The sequence below is a fragment of the Dasypus novemcinctus genome, chromosome 13 (assembly GCF_030445035.2).
Source record: "Dasypus novemcinctus isolate mDasNov1 chromosome 13, mDasNov1.1.hap2, whole genome shotgun sequence".
Lineage (NCBI taxonomy): Eukaryota > Metazoa > Chordata > Mammalia > Cingulata > Dasypodidae > Dasypus > Dasypus novemcinctus.
Genome location: NC_080685.1, coordinates 23,873,122 through 23,892,335, shown reverse-complemented (window position 1 = coordinate 23,892,335; position 19,214 = coordinate 23,873,122). Strand labels below are relative to the sequence as shown.

The following is a 19,214-nucleotide window of genomic DNA, read 5'->3' as shown; positions in this document are numbered from 1 at the left end:
TGTACAACCAGAAAGGGAGAAAGGGCAGAAAGGGAGAAAGGGCAGAAACTAAAGAGAAAAACTGCACCCAGAATAAATACTCTAGTAAGCCAGAGGCAAAGACACCAAAAAAAAATTGCAATCCACAGCAAGAAACAGGAAGATATGGCCCAGTTAAAGGAACAAGATAAGCCTCCAGATGACATAAAGGAGTTGAGACAACTAATCATAGATGCTCAAACAAATCTCCTTAATAAATTAAATGAGATGGCTTAAGAGATTAAGGATATTAAGAAGACACTGGATGAGCACAAAGAAGAATTTGAAAGCATACATAGAAAAATATCAGTACTTATGGGAATGAAAGGTGAAATAAATGAAATTTTAAAAACATTGGAATCATATAATAGCAGGTTTGAGGAGGTAGAAGAAAGGATTGGTGAGCTTGAAGAAATGGCCTCTGAAAGTGAACATACAAAAGAACAGATGAAGAAAGAATAGAAAAAACTGAACAAGGTCTCGGAAATAAATGACAGCAAAAGACATGCAAACATATATCATGGGAATGTGGAGATGCGTGGGAAAAACACAACTGGAGTGACCTATGGACTGTGGTTAGCAGTAATAATATAATATTCTTACATCTATGCTAAAGATGTACTGTGTTGAAAATATGCCAGTATAGAAAATGTGTGTCAAGTGTACACTACAGACGTGGTAACAATCAGATGTTATAATCTTATCTGTAACAAATGTTCCTCCACAGTGTGGTATGTTGATAGAGGGGTGTTGTTGGGGAATTCTGCACATGTGCTTGATTGCTTTATAACTTCACAACTCTGTCATAAAAAATATATTTAAAAAATAATAGGGTGGGTTGGGGGAAAATACACCAAACGTAAGATAAGGACTATAATTTGTAGTAAGATTTTGACAATATTCTTTCATAATTTGTAACAAACGCCACATGACAATGCAAGGTGTTGGTGGAGGGCTGATGTATGGGACCCCTGTATGATGTTATGCATGTTTGCTTTGTAAGGTCACAGCTTTTACTATACACTTATTGTTTATGTATGTTCATATATAAATAATATAAAGATAATAATAGGGTGGGTTGGGTGAAAAATACTTTGGTTAGTAGTAGTGTTTTGACAATGCTCTTTAATCATTACTTAAAAATGTTTAACAACAATGCAAGTTATTGGTGGTAGGGTGAGTTATGACAGTCCTGAATGATGTTACATGTTTGTTTTGTAAGTTCACAACTATTACTATATACTTACTGTTTATGTATGTTTATGTATGAGTGATATACTTCAATAAATTTTTTTAAAGAGTAAAAAAAAATAGCTAGAGGACAGGCAGAGACTGTCTGGAGGGCTTCTTTGGAACTCAAGACTCCAGGGGAAGGTGAGGGCAAATGTGAGGGGCAAAGGAAAGTGGTCTCAGCTGCCTGACAAATGCGTGTGCAAAGCTGCAAAAGCAGCAGCAGATGCCCATACCCCCATTTACAGAACAAGTAACAGTCTGTGGATTGCAGCAGCTGTGGACTGCTGTGGCTGCCGACTGAGGGGCTTGCAGGGGTCCTATTTGGGGGAATGCAACTAAATACTAAAGTAGACCTATTATTATTCTAGTAATAGAAGAACTTGCAGCATTGATATAAAAGCAGTGGTCACCAGAGGTTCTGCGGGGAGGGAAAAGGAAGAATAGATGTAACATGGGGCATTTTGGGGGACATTGGAATTGTTCTGCATGACATTGCAATGACGGTTATAGGCCATTACACATTTTTTCAAAACCTATAAAATTGTGCAGTGCAAAGTGTAAACCATGTGAACTCTAGATCATAGTAGCAATGCTGCAATGTGTTCATCAGTGGTAACAAATGTGCCACACTAATGAAAGATGTTATTAATGGGGGAAAGTGTGGGAGGGGAAGGGAGTGGGGTATATGGGAATCCCCTATATTTTCAGTGTAAAATTTATGTACTCTAAAGTTTCTTTAAAAATAAAATGAAATAATAAAGGGGAGAGAAGAGAACACAGCCTACAGCAAATTCAGATTTTGGCCAGCCAACTTGGTCTGCTGCATTAGAGGGTACACACACTTACTGGTCAGCCTGGTAGTGCCATGACATAGTTTGCACTGAGAGCCTTCAGGAAGCTAAAGATAATTTGCCTTTTCAAACACCCTTTCTTCTGCCCTGGGCTGGTACCTGAGGAGGCAGGGGAGGGTGTGGCCAGCCAAAGGTGGAGAACAGCTTCTGAGAAAGTTTGCCTTAGGGCATTACACTGCATTCCTCCGTAGCACCTGGGATCAGAGCTGAGAAGTCTGTCAAAGAGTGCCATCTACTGGCCAGACCAGAAAAGTGCATGAAAAAGATTAATTAATTAATTAATTAATAAAAGAGGTAAGCAGGTGCCACCATCTCCAAGACCCTTGGAAACTGGCCTGCACCCAGTTACTGTGTCCTTAGCCCTGGTGCGAGCATTAAACAGGAGCAATCCTAAATATCTAGAACAAGTTAGCCTAGAGTTAAAAAATAGTGGTAACCACAACTACTTAAAGTAAATCCTAAGCAAGAGAGAGAAACTAAACATCAGAGTAAACACAGCAGCAGAATCAGATGCCTAGACATCAGCAAAAAATTACAAGCCATAAAGAAAAAGGAAGATATGACTCAGGCAAAGGAACAAGTCAAAACTCTACATGAGAAACAACTAATTAATAGGTTCATACAAATCTCCTAAATCAAATCATGGAATTGAAGAACAATATGGCTAAAGAAATAAAAGACATTAAGAAGACAATGAGTGAGCACAAGAAACATTTGAAATATTGGATAGAAAAATAACAGAACTTATGGGAAAGAAAGACACAATAAGTGATACTAAAAATACAATAGAGGCACACAACAGCATATTTGAAATCATGAAAGAAAGAAACAGCAACAAAGAGGAAAGAACAACTGAAATTGAAAAGAGAGAAGAACAGAGAGAGAAAAATTGAGCAGGGGCTCGGGGAATTTAATGATAACTTGAAGCATACCAACATACGTGTTATGGGAGTTCCAGAAGAAGACAAGAAGGGAAAGGGGGCAGAAAGAGTGTTTGAGGAAATAATGGCTGATAGTTTCCCAACTCTCAAGAAAGATATGAATATACATGTCCAGGAAGCACAGTGTACTCCAATTAGAATAAATCCAAATAGACCTACCTTAAGACACATAATATGCGGAATGCCAAATGCCGAAGATAAAGAGAAAATTCTGAAAGCAGCAAAAGAAAAGCGAAACATTACATACACGTGACATCCAATAAGACTTAGTGCAGATTCTCTTCAGAAACCATGGAGGCAAGAAGGCAGGGGTATGATATAATTAAGGTACTGAAAGAGAAAAACTGCCAGCCTAGAATTCTTTAACCAGCAAAGCTGTTCTTCAAATATGTCAGTGAGCTTAAAATATTCACAGATAAACAGAAGCTAAGAGTTTGTGAATAAGAATCCAGCTCTACAGGAAACACTAAAGGGAATTCTGCAGCCAAAAAAAAAAAAAAAAAAAAAAAGACAAGAGAGAGAGACTTGGAGGAGAGTGTAAAAATGAAGACATCAGAAAGGGTAACCAAAAAGGTAAATGACATATGAAAGCCAAAGGATAAAATGGCTGAAGTAACTAATACCTTTACAGTCATAACACTGAATGGTTAATGGATAAAACTCCCTAATCAAAACACATACACTGACAGAATGCATAAGAAAACATGAGCCATCCATATGCTTTCTGCAGGAGACTCACCTTAGACCCAAGGATACAAATAGACTGAAAATGAAAGTTTGGAAAAATACATTTCATGCAAATAGCAACCAAAAGAGAGCAAGGGTAGCTATACTGGCATCAGACAACAGAATTTAAATGCAAAAAAGTGATAAGAGATACAGAAGGTGATTATATTTTAATAAAAGGGACAATCCACTAGAAAGGAATAACAGTCATAAATATCTATGCACCTAAGTAGGGTGCCCGAAAATATATAAGGCAAACTCTGGCAAAGCTGAAAGAAGACGTAGATTTCTCTACAATAATAGCTGGAGACTTCGACATGCCATTCATATCAATAAGTATACGGTATAGAAGGAAAGTCCCTCAGCATAACAAAGAGCATATATGAAAATCCCACAGCCAACATCATACTCAATGGAGAGGTTGAAAACATTCCCCCTAAGATCAGGAACAAGTCAAGGATGCCCACTGTCACCACTGTGCTAGAAGTTCTAGCTAGATTAATTAGGCATGAAAAGAAAAAGTCATCCAAATTAGAAAAAAGAAAGTAAAACCTTACTATTTGCAGATGACATGATCCTATATTTAGAAAATCCCAAAATATCTACAGTTATTAAGCTATTCGTTCATAAATGAGTTGAGCAAAGTGGCAGGATACAGGATCAACATGCAAAAATAAGTAGCATTTCTATACACTAGTAATGAGCAAGGTGAGGAGGAAATCAAGAAAAAAATCCATTTACAATAGCAACAAAAAGACTCATATATCTAGGAATTAACTTAACCAGGAATGTAAAGGATCTGCATTCAGAGAACTACAAAATAATGCTAAAAGAAATCAAAGAAGATCTAAGCAAATGGAAGGAAATTCTGTGTTCATAGATTAGAAGTCTAAGCATTGTGAAGATGTCAGTTCTACCCAATTGGATTTATAGATTCAATGCAGTGCTGGTCAAAATTCCAACAGCCTACTTTACAGAAATAGAAAAGTCAGTTAACAAATATTTGGAAGGGAAAGTGGTCCCAAATAGCCCCAAACACCCTAAAACAGAAGACTGAAGTCAAAGGACTCAAGCTTCCTGACCTCTAAGTGTATTATAAAGCTACAATGGTCAAAATAGCATGCTATTGTCATAAAGAGAGACAAATTGATCAATGGAATCAAATTGTGAGTTCAGAAATAGACCCTCACCTCTATGGCCAATTGATTTTTTTTCCAATTTATTTTTTATTTTATTCCCCCCTCCCCCCCAGTTGTCTGCTTTCTGTGTCCATTTGCTGTTTGTTCTTCTGTGTCTTCTTATGAGCAGCACCAGGAATTTGTGTCTCTTTTTGTTGTGTCATCTTGCTGAGTCAGCTCTCTGTGTGTGCTCTCCTTGTGTGCTGCACCACTCCTGGGCAGGCTGCACTTTTTTGGCACTGGGCGGCTCTCCTTACTGGGAGTGCACTCCTTGGGCACATCAGCAGGAGACTCTGGGTTTGAACCCTGGACCTCCCATGTGGGAGGCAGACACTCTATCCATTGAGCCAAATCTGCTTCCCTGATTTTTGATAAGTCTACCAAATCCACTTTTCTGGAATAGAACACTCTCTTCAACAAATTTTGCTGGGAGAACTGGATATCCATTACCAAAAATGAAAGAGGAACTCTATCTCACTCCCTATACAAGAACCAACTCAAAATGGATCAAAGATGAGAATACAGGCAGACACAGAAGAACACACAGCAAATGGACATAGAGAGCAGACAACCGGGCCGGGGCGGGGGGAAAGGGAGAGAAATTTAAAAAATCTTAAAAAAAAAATGGATCAAAGACTTAAATATAAAAGCCAGGAACATAAAACTACTAGAAGATAAGGTAGGGAAACATCTACAAGACCTTGTGGTAGCTGGGAGTCTCTTAAACCTTACGCCCAAAGCACTAACAACAAAAGAAAACATTTGGGACATCCTCAAAAGTAAATACTACTGCACTTCAAAAATAGTGAAGAGTATAAAAAGCCAGCCTATTCAATGGGAGAAAACATTTGGAAATCACACATCAGACAAGGGTCCAATACCCATAATATATTTTAAAATCCTATGTCTTAACAATAAAAAGACAAATGACTGGATTAAAAAATGGACAAAAGACCTGAATAGACATTTTTCTAAAGAAGAAATCCAAATGGCAAAAAAACACATGAAAAAAATGTTCAACATCACTGGCTATTAGGGACTGCAAATCAAAGCTACAATGAGATATCATTTCACACCTTCTTATATGGTCACTATTAACAAAATAGAAAACTGAAAGTGTTGGAGAGGATGTGGAGAGATAGGAACACTTATTCACTGTTGGTGGGAATGTACAATGGTACAGCCATTATGGAAGTCTGGCGGTTACTAAGGAAGATAGATACAGATCTACCATGTGACCTGGTAATACTGCTACTAGGTGTATACCCAGAACTGAGGGTGGCTACATGAACAGACATCTGCACACCAATGTCCATAGTGGCACTATTCACAATTGCCAAAAGATGGAGACAACTCAGTTGTCCATCAGTTGATGAATGTATAAACAAACTGTGGAATATATACATGATGGAATATTATTCAGCTCTAAGAAGAAATGAAGTTGTGAAGTATATAACAATGTGGATGAACCTGGAGGACATTAAGTGAAGCAAGCCAGGCCCAAAAGGACAAATATTGTATGACTTTGCTATTATGTACTAAATATAATGAGCACAGTCATGGAGTTAATAGCTAGAATATAAGTCACCAGAGAAAAGAATGTAGAGGGTTAATCTGTGCATAACTGGTGAAAAGTTGTTTGTGAATGTTTGGAAATGAATAGAAAACACATCATAGGATTTGTAATTAATAGCACTAACATATGGGTATGATAGCGGTTTGTTCTTTTTTTGTTTGTTTCTTATTTTTTACTTTTGGAGTAATGAAATCTCTAATATTGATCGAAGTGATGAATGCCCAACTTGATGATTATACCACATGCCATTGAGTGCACACTTTAGATAAATTATATAATTTAAGAACAAAAAATAATAGGTTGGGTTGGGGGAAAACACCAAATGCAAGATATGGAAGATAGTCAGTAGTAGTACTTTGACGATGCTCTTTCATAATTTGTTACAAATGTTTCCTGACAATGCAAGGTACTTGTGGCAGAGTGAGGTATGGGAGCCTGTATGATGTTATGCATGTTTGCTTTGCAAAATCATCACTTTTACTATTCACTTATTGTTTATGTATGTTCATGTATGGACGATGTACTTCAATAAATTGTTTTTAAAATGAATAAAATAACATAAAATAAAAATACTACCGTGAAGTCAAAGTGCAGGTTCCTGTCTTTTCTAAGCTTGTGTCTTGTCCTCATATCATATCTATACTTGCCACAATAAAAATGAACAAGAAAAGCCAAAATATTTAATATGATAGCAAATATTTTAAATTTGAAGACAAAATTTAAAAAGTGATATGGAAAATTTTTGTTTTAAAAAAGAAAAATGATAAATTAGACTTTATCAATAGTAAAAACATCTTCTCGTCAAAAGACACCATTAAGAAAGTGAAAAGGCAAGTCAGACTGGGAGAAAATATTTTTAAAACATATGCCAAGGAACTGTGTCTAAAATATGTAATAACTTATTACCATTCAATATTAAAAACTGAAACACCCACTTAAAAAAAATAGGCAAAACTTTGAACAGACACTTAATAAAGGAAGATATGCAAATTGCCAATATGCACACTGTAGCAGTTTGGTATTATTTATGAATTCCAAAAATAGATATTGGATTATGTTTGTAAACTGGTCTGTTCCTCTGGGCATATTAGATTATGTTGAATTCAGAGGTTTCATTTTAATTTCATTAAATTATGATTAAGGCTTTGATTGGGCCACATCAGTAGAAGCTGAGTCAGGGGCTCCCCCTTGATGGGTGGGGACTCACAGGAAAAAACAACACTGCAGAGTAGAGTGGAGTTTTGAGCTGGAGCCATGGGAAGTAAATACACAGAGAGGGAGGTACCTGAGGATAGATATGGCAGAGGCCCAGGGAGGAGAGACCAGCTGTTCACCTGATAGTCTACAGCTGGCCTTGTTGAGAGAGTAGAGCAGCTGAGCCCAGGGAGAAATGAGCCCTGGGAAAGAAATAAGACTTATCCCAGCCTACAGCTGATATTGGAAGAAGCTGGGACCATGGACCCTTAAGGGGAGGAAAAAGCCTGAATCCTTGCAGACTTTGGTAGCCAGCTTACTCCAACACATGGCAAAAGACTGGTGAGGGAAATAACTTATGCTTCATAGCCTGGTAATTGTAAGCTTCTACCCCAAATAAATATCCTTTATAAAAGCCAACAGATTTCTGGTACTTTGCATCAGCACCCCTTTGGCTGACTAATACACACATAAAGGAATGTTTAATATCATTGAGAAATGGATTAAAACAACTTGGAGACACCACTCCACCTGGTAGTATAGTTAAAATTAAATTATAATGTCTGAAAACAGTAAATCTTATAAAAATGTGGAACAAAACTTTCATACAAAATTTCATGTAAAATTTCATGCAAAATTTTACAACCCCTTTAGAAAATGTTTTGAGAGTTCCTTATAAATTTAACATAAACATTCCTTTGGCCTCAGTAAATCTTCACCTAGATATTTATCCAAGAGAAATGAAAACATGCCCACACTAAAAAATACACTGTAACAAGAGTGGTCATAGCAACTTTATTCCCAATAGCCAAACTAGAAACAACGTAAACAAACTGTGTTGTATTCACGCAATGGAATACTACTCAGCAATAAACAGGAATGAACCTATGATATACCCAACAATATGAATAAAATTCAAAGACATTATGTAGAAGAACTGAATACAAAACAGATACATACTCCATGATTCCATTTAGAGGAATTTCTAGAAGTATAATTAATTTCAGGTTTTATCAGGACAGTGCTTTTCAAAAATAATTCAGAGGGTAATGACAATGATAATGATAATGATGATTCTATTGCTTATAACATTATTGATCAAGTAGCTACTAAATCCAGGCACATCTGACAATAACAGAATGAAGATGACTTATCTTACTAGCCTCATTTTATAGAAGAAAGAATTGAGGCACATAGAGTTTAAATTACTAGTCCAAGGCCACGCAAGGGCAGAACCAGATTTACAACCCAGAGCCAACGCTGGTGAGTACCACCAATTAGACTGGGTCTTCTCGGTTTTAGGTATTCTAGTTTTCTCAGCTCTTGGGGTGGGAAGGGAGAGAGAGAGAAGGAGAGGACAAAAAGGGGAGGGAGTGAGGGGTAGATTGGTGGCTGCCAAGCAGCAGAGCTGGACACTCATGTGAATGCTTTTACATCAAAGGTTATAAAGATTTCGGGGAGGCCGGCGTGTTGGTCCCCACGCCATGAATTCTCTGGTGGTTCGCGTTGTGCTGAGGTCCGGTTCTGAACTTGATATGCACCATAGATTTTAAAACGAAAATACTGAAGCTTCTAAAAGAAAAGAAATGGATTTACAATCGGAAGACGGAGGCGGAGGTGTCCCCACGCCCGCGGGCGGCTGGGTGGGCGGGGCCAACGCCCCTCCCTGCCGCGGTTGCGCTCCCTCGGGTCCGCGCACCCATCCCGCGCGGGGCGAGGCGGCGGCGGGGGCGCGGCTGCCTGAGGGGCCGCAGCCCCGGGACGAGCCCGCGCGAAACCACGGCGCGAGCAGCTTCTCGAGCCTCGCCGGGCCCCAGCCAAGGGAGCGAGGTGGGGGCGTCGCGGTCCCCAGGGAGGAGGCAGGGGCGGGGCGAAAGGCGCGGTTGTTCTGTAGCTTCGCGGTCTCCCCACGCGCGGGTTTCAAACGTGGGCAACAGAACTTACGTCGTTCAGTCCCTTCGGATTCTTTTTGGAGTCTGCACAGACAAGGGAGTGTACGAATAGCACCGCCTGGCGTGGATGAGGAGCTGCTCCTTAGGAGGAGGAACGAGAAGCAAGCAGCATGTCTCTGTGGCGCAATCGGTTAGCGCGTTCGGCTGTTAACCGAAAGGTTGGTGGTTCGAGCCCACCCAGGGACGAGGGGTGAGTTTTATGGGGATTGTTTCCTGTAGATTCGTTAAAATAGATTAAAACAGTTACTTCACCTTCTCCCATATACGTTCTAGAGAAATTTAATTCTAGAATTGGGTGAGATTGAAGAGTTTATTCAGAGAATGTGGAGACTATGTGTAATCTGCCTTCACGGGTTCGGTTCTCTGAAATCTAGTTTCTCCTCTTGCATGGCCTTAAATTAGTAACCTGAATTTTATGAATCTCATTTTTTTTCATCTATAGTAACAGATAATAGTGCTCTACCATCAGGAAGTGCCTAGATTTAGGAACTGCCAGGTGACTATTTTTATCAGTAGGGTCCTGATATCATCAATATCCTCTGCATTATTTTTAACAGAGCCATTTCTTGGAAAGTTTGTACCATTAACTCTTCACATGTTGTTTTTTAATTAAGGTGGTCTTATGATTCTATTATTAATACAAATAATGCTGTAATCATTATTCGCCTGCACATATGTTTTTGCCACTTGTGTAAGTATTTCCATAGGGTAGAGTTCAGGAAATGTATTTATACTTACTATGTAACTTAATTTTTTATTTAAAATATCTTGCACTTATGAGGAATCCTTTCCGGGTTTTGCCTCACATTCTAATGTTAAAGGTTAAATTATTTCTTTTACATGCATTGAGTTTTCCCCACATGGGAATTATGATTATTTTTAAAAAATGACACACCATATGGATTAAGTGTCCTTTTTCAATTAAAAACTACAAACTGTCTAGTTATATTCTTCCCCCAAAACATGAACTGGTTAGTAACTAAATCTCTAGCTAATATATTCAAAGCAGAGAGAATTAAAAATATAAACACAAGTCCTCAGCTCCAATTAAGAAAGCTTGCTATACAGACTAATCAATACCAGTGTACTCCTTGCCTCTAGGGGGGAAGACATCTGCATTATTCAGCCAAGGGGTGCTGATGCACAATACCCGAAATTGGTTGGTTTTTATAAAGGGTATTTATTTGGGGTAGGAGTTTACAGATACCAGGCCACAAAATATAAGGTTCTTTCCTCACCAAAGTCTACTTTGACATGTTGGAGCAAGATGGCCACCGACGTCTGCAAGGGTTCAGGCTTCCTGGGTTCCTCTGCGCTCAGCTCCTGTTTTCTCCACAAGGTCAGCTGTAGACTATCAGGCGAACAGCTCTCTCTCTCTTCCCAGGGCTCCAGCTTAAGACTTCAGCATCAATTCCAACATCAAAATCCCAAAATTAAAAATCCTTTAACTCTATCCTTTGCCATGCCTTTCATCTGTGAATCTCCATGGTGGGTGGGGACGCAACGCCCTACTGGCACAAGAGGTTTACATGATTACTTAATCAAGTAAATCTCTGAATCCAATATAATCTCATATGTCCAAAGGAAGAGATCTCTTCCAAAGGAAGAGATCAGTTTACAAACATAATCCAATATTTCTTTTTGGAATTCATCAATAATATCAAACTGCTACAACATCCTAATAGCCCCACTCAGAACATTTACCTCAAATAGCCTTTTCCCAGTTTCCAACTCATGAATAAAGATAATAATTTGTAAATTCTATTTCAGAAAACTTTTTCCAAGTCGTTTTATTCACAATGCCAACTTTTAAAGGTCACTAAAGGTAACTGAACAGTAAACTAGACAGAAACTGCTTTACAAGAAGAGGGAAGGCCAAAATGCCACAGCCTATAGAAAACCCACAGTTCAGTTTTTATTCAGAGCAAAGAAAAAAAAACTTTTGATCGCACTCATGCATAGCTTTGAAATCTAAAACTACACATACAATAAGGACAAAATTCTGCTAATAGAATTGATTTGCTGCTGCATTTGTCCACTGTCTAATATTAACAATTATAAACAGAGCAGTGCAACTAGTATTTGGAACAATCCTTCCAGTGTTAGAGTCAGGCACAACGCTTCACTTCTCTTCACACCACTGGTTCTCTTTGTGTACCTGGGCTTCCTCCTCTTCAAGAAATCATTTTTTACATAAGGTCTTGCATATTCTCAGCAGTTTTCCCCTTGAACATATGGCAAGAGTCTTGCATGTAAAATCAAGCAAGCCCTTGATGTCTAAATAGTTTGCAGCAAGAATAAGTTCAAGAAGTATTCCCTGGTTTGGGAATTCTTGATCCCAGACAGGGATACCATCTGTTCACTTTCCTTTGTTCTCATCATCCTGGTGGGAGGAGGGTCATCCTACAGAGGGTGTACCGCTGAATGGCTTTTTAAAATATACTGCATTAACATTTGGTAGAGGAACTGGGTCATCATCTCCTCCATCATTCATGCCCCAATCTTCTAACATGGTCTTCATAGTCACAGAGTGTTTGGCAATTTCCACATCAACTTCAAATCTCTCTCCATCAGAACTCGGAACTTAATTGAAGGCTTGGTGTTCAGTCTCAAGGAGCTGGTGGGCCAGAGGCTGATGAGAGCTGAGCAGCACAATAGGAAGAAAAAGGCAGAGACCAAGGCAATTTGTTAATCTTTTTAAACTGGCTGCTTGTTTGTCCTGAAGTTTCTGGTATTTCCTGGTCTTTGAGAATGCAGTTTTGAGAAGTTGCTTACATCTTACCTATCTACTAGACAAAATCCTACAGGCCCCAAAGCTCTCAATATCTGCAAAAGTGAAGAATCTATAACAAGGAAGATCTCAATACACCAACAGTTCCCCTCTAAGACTTGACTTTAATAACTTGCTGTATACCTAAAGGGGCTCTTAAAACAGAAAGAAAACTGAATTCTGGTATTCAATAGCCCACTTTCTTATTATACTGGAGTTTCTAAATAAGAGAATAATTTCAGGACTGTTTAAATCATGCTAAAGAAAGGAGAGAAAAGAAAAATATTTGTATCATTTCAATAAGTCAATAAAAAGAGGACTTCTTGTAACCATATAAACCACGATTTAATAATTCCCAAAACTGTAAGCTAGTTTATCCATTTATAAACAAGAACAAACATCCTTTTAGAATAGATAGAATTGTAGCAATAAAGAATATGTTCTAAGAAAGTCCTGCTGAACAAAAAAAGCTGAGAAGCTTTTTTTTTTTTTTTTTTTTTTTTAAATTTCAGGTACCAGGGCCAAGGATTAAACCCCAGATCTCATATGTGGGAAGCCAGTTGTTTTGTTTTGTTTTTGTTTTCTTAGAAGGCACTGGGACCAAACCCGGGACCACCCATGTAGTAAGCAGGTATTCAACTGCTTGAGTCACATCCACTCCCCTGATAAGCATTTTTAATACATACCATTGTCTCTTTTCCAATTTAAATGTTACTCTATATAATGTTATTTTAGAATGCCCAGTAATTTGAGGAGATTTTTGCATTATAAAATATAAAGTGTCTTTCTCTGGAGAATATAGACAAATTCAGTCTCTAAAAATTCAATGCAGCACAACCCAGATTGATTTATGGATATTAATAATCACTTATATAAATTGAAAATAAATTAAGTGTTCCTAGAAAAGAAAGTGGAATTTCACTATTTATGTTTTAAATTGCTGGGTCTTTAACTATTTTTTCTTCTGTAACACAGGAAAAAAAGATTTGGCTGTAGACTAAATTAATATCAAGTTGATAACATGGAGAATCTTAATTTATTATTCATATTTGTGTTTATATATATGTAATCACAATCATATAAGGTATATAAAGAATAGCAGATATACATTTATGAGTAATAAAGAAAAGCTATTGTTCAGAAGTGACTTGATCTTTTAAAAAATGTGCTTCTGTCATATCATTGAACCATTTTTTACAAAAAGGTCTTTGCTTGAAAAATTTTGCTGCTGTTATTCTCATGTATTGTCATTTCAATTGAGAATGTAGCCATGACTTACTTTGGGGGCACTTATGACTTATACCTATATCAAGATGCAATGCCAGTTTTCCCCAACAAATATTCTAAATGACAACTCTAAATTCAGAATAATAAAACTTAAAATGTCTTGTATCTTGTCAAATTAACTACCATCGTTATTTTTCTTTTATTTCTTACAAACCCTTTAACTTCCTACTTTGCCTTTTTCAAATAATTGCAACAATTGCCAATATTTCCAACTGATTTGTCATTCTATTCCAGAGTCTTCTAGAGTATTAATAACTCTTCCACAGCTACATACTTAATTGGAATCTAGGCCACCAACAAGCAGCACCAATTTGCTGCTTTTATTAACATTTCTCAGAACCACAAAGAAACACAAGTGACACCGGGATCAGAGTGGCCATTACACCATTGATGCAAGATATAGTTCAATTATTTCCTCACTAACCTATATAAGAATCATTACATTCTATATTATTTACCCTCTGCAATCTGACCAAATAACTTCAGAAAGTAATTAGCTTCTTCCATTTTTCATAACTAATTATTTTGTGCCTTTTCTATTGGTGTCCCTCAAATTACTCTTTTTGAGCAATCAAATGACTTTCTCATGCCCACCAAATCAATATGCAACCTAGACACTGGGCACCATCATCTGGCCATTCTAATTATATACATACAAACAAATGTACATAAACAAACAAAAAAACCCTAGTTATTTATATATTATTAACAGCCTAACATGATTAAAGATAAATCTCACTAGTTTATATGAGGATTTCTGCCATGGCTCATTGTTCTAGAACATATGATCCATAACTTTTTGCTGACTTGGTCCAAATAACAAATGAAGCAGCTCAAACCTTAGATACTCTACAGATTAGCAAAAATGAATAGTCCTAAATAGTGAAATTGCCCTTTACTATTTACTGGTCAATTACACAACAGCTATTTAATCTTTTTGAAGTAAGGACTTAAAATTTTATCAATCAATTTAAAAGTTCACCTGGTTAGGGAAGTAGATGTGGCTCAAGCAGCTGGGCTTCTGCCTCCCACATGGGAGGTCCTGGTCCTCCTGAAAATAAGATGCTCAAACAAGGAGGAGGGGAGAAATAAAAATAGATAAGTCTATTGATATGGAGGCAGTGACCACTGGATGCTCTGAGGGGAGGGAGAGGGAGAAACTGGTATAATATGGGGACATTTTGGGGACTTAGAAATTGTCCTGAATGATATTGCAATGACAGATACAAGCCAATATATATCTTGTCCTAAGTTACAAAATTTCGTGGGAGAGAATGTAAACTACAATGTAAACTATAATCCATGCTTAATGGCAATTCTCCAAATTGTGTTCACCAATTGTAACAAATGTACCACACTAATGAAGGATGTTGTTAATGTGGGAAAATGTGGGAGGATTACAAGCAGGGCATATAGGGATCCCCTATATGTTTTATATAAAATTCATGTAATCTAGGTGTCTTTAAAAAATGTTTTTAAATAAATAAAGATTCTATTCACACACACAAAAAATAGATAAATCTTTAAAAAAAACTGGTTTAAAAAAAGTTCATCTGGTTAACTAAGGATGATAAAACTGAATCTTAAATACTAATCTCCTAGTTAGGCCTATGCTGACTAAAATATTGGGTATGAAGTGAATTCCAAATTTCTTATGATACTTCTTATTGAACTTCTACTTTTTTGCCCTCTTCCATTGTTGATATGCAGGTGTTTAAATGTGGGTACAGAGCCATTAACCTGTAGTAGCATCCACTCAAAAAAAGCTCTCATGGTCCAATTGGCTTTTGGAGCAGAATTTTTACCAAAAGCTGGCAAGTTAAAAATTCTGAAGAGGAAAATGATATAAATCTGGCTTAACTAATGTGGAGGTTCCAATAGAGGAACACTTGCCCTGTATGGTTTTCAGCTAAACTCTCCATGCTATCCAGAAAACTCATAAATTACTGAAATTGGTTCCCCTAAGACCCAGTGAACTTGCTCCAAAGCAGACTACTTAGACTGGTGTCTTATGAATTCCAGAAAAATTACCTTATAAAAGAAAGTGACAGAGAGAAAATCACCGTTTCCTGATGGTATTATTTTTTAAATTCCTTTCACCTATTCTATTTTAATATAATTTTGGGAGGGGGGCTTTGTTTGAAGACCAACATTTCTGAGTTATTCTTTGGTACTCTCTTTTAACACATATATACACACAGAGCACACAAACATACACTCACATTTATAATGCCCATGAATAACCTGTTTAATGGAAATTATCAGTTGAGTTTACATTCTCATACTCTGAGTCCTCAAAGGGTAGCAGATAGAGCAGCAGAGTGGAGAGAACAGAGTGCAGAAAGCTGGCAGCTCAGACCTAACGAACATGGAGAATTTTTCTATGAGCCAAAATGTAAAAGATAAGTATATTTCCCATGATTCAGAAAGCTGGTTTCTGGGGGTACTGCACTTTAAAAAAATGTCCAGAGTCTCACTTGTGCTCAGATCCCAAGCCCTGCTAAAAGAAAAATTTGATCCCACTTCCAAACATTTAAAGCCAATGGTAAATGAATATATTTAATTTAACAAAATCAAGACTCAGTTCAAGTACACATTAGAGTGACTCAGCCTTCCACACTAGAGGCCATATAGAAAAATGAGTGTTTCCCTATACCTGGGAGTAAACAGTATTTGTTTCTTTCTCTACCCTTACCGAGTTGTTGTTGTTGTTGTTTTTAATGGGTCCAGAACCTGTGCTGGATACCGGGGTACGCAGAATGGCCAGTTGTTCATGACGGCTGGAAGTTCTATACTGTATGAAATACTAAAAAAAGTTCTTCAGGCTTAAGGATAATGACAGCATATTGAAAGCCTAGAGAATGAAATAATGAGCACTTGAAATTGTAAATATGTTGGTACATACAAATAACTTTTAAATTATGCATACATGTATGAAAAAGAGCTGTTTAAAGCAAAAATGGGTATTATATGTAACAATATTATGTCATATTTATGTATGGTATAACACATGCAGAAACAATAGATCTGATCATAAGAACACAAAGTAAAGTTAAAAAGATTTATACTGTTTTAAGATTCTTATATATTAAGGTACAAAGACATTATTTGAAGCTAGACTGTGGTAAGTTAAGACATATATTTTAAGCTCTAGAAAAATTATTAAAATATCAGTAGAGGAGATAAAGTGGAATACTAAAAACTACTTGACTCACACACACCCCATAATAAGAAATGAGAAACAGAAGAACAGGGAACAGATGGAAAAATATAAAACAAATGCAAATATGGGAGACTTAAAACCAAACATATCAACAATTACGTTCAGTGTAAATGGTCTAAATATCCTATGTAAAAGGTACAGATTTTCAGAACAGCTTTTTAAGTAAGTTCAACTGTATGCTGCTCAAAAGAAACACATAAAGCAGAGAGTCCCAAACTTCTTGGTTCATGACACTCTTAATGGAGTAATTTTTTCACAATGACTCTAATCTAAAAGAAATACCTAATAGTTCTATTTATTAAGAAGTTAATGCCAAAAATATCTTACTAGTTATTCATATCTTAACTACTTAGTAGCCCTTGGAAAAGAATAATATGCATAACTGAAAGAAAAATATTTTATTTCATTCTTAAATAATCTCAATTACTTATTAATGGGATGAATGCACCTCTGGACACTGAACAACTTTTCACCCCTTCTCAAACTGCCACCTTTGGTTTCTGTTCCACATTGATTTTTATGGGGTACTTGCTTTTTTGTTTGTTTTTAAAGCTTCTTTATTTTACATTTTTTAAAGATTTATTTTATTTATTCCCTGCCCCCCTTGTTTGGGTTTGCTGTCTGCACTCTGCATCCATTTACTGTGTGCTCTCTGTGTCTGCTTGTCTTCTCTTTAGAAAGCACAGGGAACCAAACCTGGGACCTCCCATGTGGTAGGAGGGAACTCATCGCTTGAGCCACAACAGCTTCCTGGGGTACTTGCTTTTGACCTAGCAATTAGCAAAACTTCAGCTTCACAGAGATATGATGTCATTGGAAGAAATGTAGCATGATCTAATGCTGGTGAATTTTTTTTTTGAGGTACCAGGACCAGAGATTAAACCTGGGACCACATATGTGGGAAGCTGGTGCTCAACCACTGAGCCACATCAGCTTCCCTGAGTTGGTTTTTAGGTTTATTTTTTCAGTGAGGCACCGGGAACTGAACCTGGGACCTCACATGTGGGAGGTGGGTACTCAACTACAAGAGCTGCATCTGCTCCCCATGGCGAATTTTATACTATATAAATTATACTCCAATTACCTGACCAACAATAACAACAACAAAAACCCCAAAAACTGACGGACACTTCCAAAGGTTGACAGAATGTGGAGCGTTGGGAACTCTCATTCACTTCTGGTGGGAGTATAAATTTGTTTTGGAAAATAATTTGGAAATATCTACTAAAGGTAACTATGGATATAAATATAGATATAGATGTAAATATAAATATACATATAAGTATATATCTATACCTATATACATGTTGTGACCCAACAATGCCAATTGTGGCTACATACCCTAGAGACTCAATGACCAAGATGATAGCCACTAGCCACAAGTGGCTACTGAAGATATGAAATGTGGCTAGTGCCACGTGTTGCAATAATATTTCTGATATATCAAGTTTACTAAAATATGTTAAGATTATTTCACTTATTTCTTTTTATTTTTTTAATATGGTTTCTAGAAATTTTTAAATTACATATGTGGCTAGCATTATCTTTCTACTGGAGAGGACTGACCTAGAGAAATGTGTTTGTATGTCCATCAAAAGGCATGTAAAAAATGTTCACAGTAGCTTTATTTAAATGGCTGTAATCTGGAAGCAACTCAAATGTCCAGCAATAGTAAAATAAATGTATTGTGATACATTCACACAATAGAATATACACAGCAATAAAGACCTATATTAAAAACCATGGATGTATGGGCTTTTATTATTGTGCATAGATATTAGGAAACTTCATTTATTGTCCCATTTTATGTATTTAAATAGCAGCAAATTGAATTTTTCCAAAATTATTGCTCAACTGTAACTGTGTTCAGTGTCAGGCTTACTCAATAGAGAATTCAAATGCATTCTTAAAAGAAGAAAAGTCTCCACACTACTAATTTTGTTTCTTTATGTAGTTTGCATTTGGTAATAGTGCTTGCAATTGTTTAAAATCAAAAGCTGATTGTTAAGGCATATATGATTAAGGATGCCTTTCTTTCTTTTGTTTTGTACCAATAATTTAAAAATGATATGCTAAAAACAATTTGTACTGTGCTAAAACATGAGTTAGTGCCATCTAAACTTGTAAAGACATAAAAGATTTTATATTTTTTCACTGGAAAGAAATTCTTCTTAGGTGAAATTACAGTTATATGTAGAATATATTTCATTAAAAAATTATAAAATACTTAACTATAGAACTTAAATATAGATTGGTGTGTAGTAT

At 36.7% G+C, this 19,214-nt stretch overlaps 1 non-coding gene across 1 annotated transcript; it reads left to right on the top strand.

Moving 5' to 3' along the window:
- Positions 1-9,781: 9,781 nt before the first annotated feature.
- Positions 9,782-9,855, top strand: TRNAN-GUU (transfer RNA asparagine (anticodon GUU)). Its single transcript has one exon. It is a non-coding gene; the product is annotated as a tRNA-Asn (tRNA).
- The last annotated feature ends 9,359 nt before the right edge of the window (positions 9,856-19,214 follow it).